Source organism: Echinops telfairi, unplaced genomic scaffold (genome assembly GCF_000313985.2).
Source record: "Echinops telfairi isolate 266 unplaced genomic scaffold, ASM31398v2 ScPeMD7_3533;HRSCAF=4204_0, whole genome shotgun sequence".
In the NCBI taxonomy this organism is placed as follows: Eukaryota; Metazoa; Chordata; class Mammalia; order Afrosoricida; family Tenrecidae; genus Echinops; species Echinops telfairi.
In genome coordinates, this window is record NW_022107431.1 from 68908803 (window position 1) to 68914609 (window position 5807).

Consider the following 5807-nt stretch of genomic DNA (forward strand, 5'->3'; position numbering starts at 1 on the left):
GGCAGTGTAACAGACCAGTGATGGCAGTGAACCCTGGAAGTCCCAGACATCTCCGTACTGTAGACTTTTGACTCCGGGCAGCACTTGGCAGCTGATATCAAGGAGTTTCAAGAGGAAAAAAAATGTTTTGAAACAGAATGCTTCTTGATGTGAATAAACTGTGGAATATTACGATATCTGTAAGAGCCCCCAATAAAATGATAACTCTATTAAATAAACAAATAAATACAGCACATCAAATATCAAAACAGTGAACAAACTTAAATGAAATTAAAATAGTTTACCAAATAAAGTGCAAGCAAAAGCACAGTAATGAATGTTTTAGCACACTCTATAGAGTCTGAGCAAGAGTGGCACATGGCCTGAAGCATCCCCCCTTTGTGTCTGAGGGAGGAGCAAGAGGGACACACTCGATTGCACAGGTTTCCTTTCAACTATTGAGCAAAGTCACGGATGCCGGCCGAGTTCTTTTGAGCTGTGCTTTGTGAGTAGTAGAAAGTTTGATCTCGGAGCTGTTGACAACCAAGGCCACACTGCATTACCTTATATCCCAGGGGCCATCAAAAAGTTTGTGGAGACTATTGTATTTTCATTTAGTTTTTCCAAATGTTAGTATGTCACTGTGCAAATATATATATGCATATAAATATACATGTCACTGTTCAAATGTAAATGGAAGGCAGTATAAAATTAATGATTTAGAGATGCATTTATATATCGTGGTAATCAAGTGGCTTTGTGAAAAGGCAATTGTAGTATATCTGGTATCTACTGGAGTGAATTATTGATTTCCTATGAACAAATAATCAAAACATATAGACACTGAGATTTCTGGTAAAACTTTTAGTCAATTAGTATCATTACTAATGGGCATAGATTATTTTTGTTTTGTTTTTGCTGTGCCTGAAATATCAATGTAAACATTTCAAAATTAGCAGGGATGTATAATTAAATACACTTATCATTCTCTCAAGAGACATACCCTATCTTCTCTTGGAGTCCTTCAGAGCACAAAGAAATTATCTTTAATTCCAATCATTTTTTTTCTTTTTGGTAGTTTTGCCTCTACAAATAGCTAGCAGTCATATACATATTTAAATATTTGGAAAAACAATATGTCATGTGCTATATAATTGGTACATGCTTTATAAATTTCTACTTGCCATCAAAAAGTTATGGGTAATGTATTAAATGTCATTTTTGTAAAATAATTCCTATGTATCCATATTTTTCTCTTTTCACACAATAAAACATGACCTCATCATTTAAAATATGGGAGAGTGACAAAGCTTATTCTGATAATAGCATGTAATGGCTCATCAGAGTTATGCACATATGGATTCTGACAAAGCTGTTCAAAACTATTGAAAAAAATCCATCTAATTTTTAGATACTTATAAAAACTGATTATGTGCTTGCCACTCTTCTGAATGTGTTTCTGGACAGACAGATAAATATTCTTGTCCTCAGAAAAATCTGTATACTCTTGTTAGAAAATAATAAAATATGTATTCATATGTTAATGCATATATGTAGGGATGCATATACAGTAATTTTTATTTCATACCAAAGAATTAGACAAATATGTACTAATATATTTGTATATTTGTATATTAATGTATATTATATTATATGTATATGTATATTAATGTATATATACAAATATACAAATGTATATTTGTATATAAATATATATATTTATATATAAATGTATTCATTTAATTGGACAGAACAAAATCAACTTAAACTAAAAGCAAAGATATTTCACAATATTTATATTAAATCATCAAGAACTTTCAGAAATTTGGATCAAGATATTTAAACTTATATCAAGATATTTCAGTATTTGGAAACTTTTAGTAAGACTTGAATATTTTCTGTAATGTCCATTAAAATATTAGCTTTTCATGTCTTTCTGAGGGCAAGTGAACAAGTGTTGTCACTCGGGCTGTGTTCATGTATGCATGGCTGTGTCCTACACAAGTCCCTGCCATCCATGGATGGTAGCACACAAATTGTCTTTGTCTTATTGGGGTGCTTTCAAAAAACTGGCACTTTTGGTGCCACGGCTATTAAGTCAAAACTCATCAAAGTTTGAACAAAAGTCAGTGAGCACCTGCCATCAGTTAAGCTCTGTACCAAATTGACAGGATGCTGCTCAAGCCCTGTGAGGACTTTGTTGGGGAAATCACACCTCATGCCCCTTCCACTGATCTTTCCACTTTAGACTTCTTTTTGTTTCCAAACGCAAAGAACATTTCAAAGGAAAATGACTTTTGTCCCTTTAGAATGTCAAACCTGCCATTTTGACCTGCTAAATATCAAGCAGCATATAATTCTTTGGAGTAGGTTAGAGAGATGCAAATAGTACTTTCAGAATTTTAAAGACCAAGATGGGAAATATTCAATAAGCAATACGTTTTGATGCTTTAGTTTTTTTAAAAGGTTTCTTGGACTTTGTAGCAATACTTTTTGACTTAATTCCATGTTTATAAATATTGAATAAAAAATATTACTCCTATCAATCTAATAATTCACATTTATTTATGACCTATTCGTATATTTCTATATAAACCTCTAAGTATTTTATGGTACTCATGATAAATTCTTTAAAATTATTGTCTCTGATAATTATACTTCAGTTATTTCAAAAAGTGTCCCCACATGTTACTTTTCATGGTCTCAAGAGGTATCCTATCAATGGTTTCTCATTCAATTGCATAGCTATATCTTAATGTATTTATTTACTTTTATATGTATAGGTTCCAGGCTATCAAAAGATATAGCGTCTGGTGTCTTAAAGGTTTGAAGATAAACAAGTGGCCATGTAGCTCAGAAGCAACAAAGCCCACATGGAAGAAGCACACCAGCCTCTGTGACCATGAGGTGTCGAAGGGATCAGGTATCAGGCATCAAAGCACAAAAAAATAAAATCACTGTGAATGAGGGGGAGTGCAGAGTGGAGACCCAAAGCCCATCTGTAGGCAACTGGACACCCCCTTACTGAAGGGTTGTGGGGAGGAGATGAGCCAGTCAGGGTGCAGGGTAGCAACAATGAAACATACAACTTTCCTTTAGTTCTTAAATGCTTCCTCCCCACACTATCATGATCCCAATTCTACCTTACAAATCCGGCTAGACCAGAGCATGTACATTGGTACAGATAGGAACTGGAAACACAGGGAATCCAGGTCAGATGACCCCTTCAGGACCAGTGGTGAGAGTGGCGATACCTGGAGGGTAGGGGGAAGGTGGGGTAGAAAGGGAGAACCGATTACAAGGATCTACATATAACCTCCTCCCTGGGAGATGGACAACAGTGAAGTGGGTGAAGGGAGACATCGGACAGTGTAAGATATGACAAAATAATAATAATTTATGAATTATGAAGGGTTCATGAGGGAGGGGGGAGGGAGGGGGGAAATGAGGAGCTGATATTAAGGGCTCAAGTAGAAAGCAAATGTTTTGAGAATGATGATGGCAACAAATGTACAAATGTGCTTGACACAATGGATGTATGCATGGATTGTAATAAGAATTGTACAAGCCCCCAATAAAATGATTTAAAAATAAATGTATGTTTTGTTTAAAATATTTTGTTAGATTTTAAACACAATTTATTTTTATTTCTCAGAATGCTTTTTGCAGCACAAGGTGGAAGATTGTTTTAGATAAAATAAAACAAAACATTTCTGTGGAGTAGATTTCTGACTCTGCGATATTTCTCACAAGCCACTCACTGCCCTTAGTCAGTGCTGAGTCAGAGCGACCCCCGGTAGTTTTCTACGACTACAAGTGTTTATGAAAGTAGAGAGCCCAGCCCTTCATCCCGGGAGCTGCTAGAGGTTTCAAAGTGCCAATCACGCGGATCACACCACCAGGCCCCCTTTGACATCCTTCTAGGACAGGATACATCTGAGTCTGAGGGTTTCGGAGATTGGAACTCTACTGGATTGATAGTCTCATCTTTTTCCATGTAACAGCTGGTATTTCCAACTTCTGTCCAACTCATCACTGACTAGGTCACCAGGACTGTATTAATAAGTATCATTCATAAACATTATCTGATAATACTCAACATTAAGATTTGTATTTCTCATAGTACCAGCTTATTGGTGTTGGTACTACTTTTCCATTCATTAGAGGAACTGAGATTACAGATATCTAGAAAGTATATGCCTTTTCTAATTGAAAATAATTCCTCAATAGGTTGTTGAACTTGAAACCATTGTGTTGCCCATTTCTATTGTGGTAAATGCAAGCAGAGATCATAGCAACGTAATGGGTAAGTCTGGTTTTGTGGCTACTATGAGCAAACTTCAATCTCTGAAAATATCTAAGGATTGATGCTTTACAATTTTCTGTTTCTTCCCATTGCTCTCTATCAATTAGGTTTTTTATTGCTTATCAATTTCCATTAACAAGTCATCACTGATAACTTTGATATATGCGAAGTCAAGTAAAATAGAAGGCTGGGAAGGAGCGCTAACATAATTCACAGAATAAATGGAAACAAAAGCTGTTTCCAAATCCTTAACCACATGTTCTTTGGAGCAAACGTGATCACATTTTTGTAAAAACACACAAACGAAAACAAATTCACTGCCATCAAGTCAAATCCAACTCATAGAGACCCTACAAGACAGGGTAGAATTGCCCCTTTTAAGTTTCGGTGACTGTAACTCTTAACTGAATAGACAGCCTCACCTCTCTCCTCCAGAGCAACTGGTGGTTTGAAACTGCTGACTCTGTGGTTATTAGCCTGACCTGTCACCCACAATGCCACCAGGACTCCTCTCATATTTTTATAGAGGCTCTCTTTTCTGGTGCTTGTAAGAATAAAATCATGAATTAATGAGAGTATAAAATATCTACTTGCTTTAGAGATTATTTTCAAAATATATCTAGAATTTTTTCCAATTAGGCTAAATTTTTATTTGGAATAAGATTGTGCAATGTATTGGTTTTACATTACAGACAAAAGCATATCTTACAATATCTCAGATAGAAGAATCTTAGAAACAAATTCAAATTTTTGTGCTACTTTCAAGTAATTTCTAAGAAAGCAAATTCTATTTTGTCGAGATACTTCACTGCATGCTCACATGAAACAACACTGAGTCATTATATTGAACTATATAATAACTAGGAATCCTAAAATACAGACATCTACTTTTGAAGACAGTGAAGAAATAAAAAGCTACCTTTAAAATCATTACTTTTGCTGCTTGTTTTCTCTTTTATCAATGCTATTATTTACAACTACAAAACCTTGAGGTTTTGGAATTTCTATTTTTCTTCCCATGACAATGATTTGTGGTATTAGTGTAGATCATTGATTCTGTACTGCTGAGCAATCCAGCTCATAGCAGACAAGGGGGCTGGGTGTGTGTCTTTAAAGTGCCCTTTACTTTCAAAATTCATGTTCAAGAAATGACACCTCTAGTTCTATAACTGTACAATATGTTCTGTGTTGCATAAATTTTTCTTCCAAGTGGACAAGGTCAATTCCTTTTTAGTCTAATTCCCATTCTTTTGTCTTCAAATTGGTTTGAAATATCTTTGCAGTTTGGGCTTGACAACAATATTATGTAATAAAATAATTTTTATTTAAAAATTAAAAACTTATTTTACATATCTTTTTTTTAAACTCAATTTATTGGGGCTCATACAATTCATCACAATACATAGATCAATTGTGTAAAGCACATCTATAAGTTTGTTGCCCTCATTATTCCCAAAATTCACTTTCCTCTTCGGTTCCCGGAATCAGCTCATTTTCCTTTTTTCCCCTTCCCCTCCCTTCC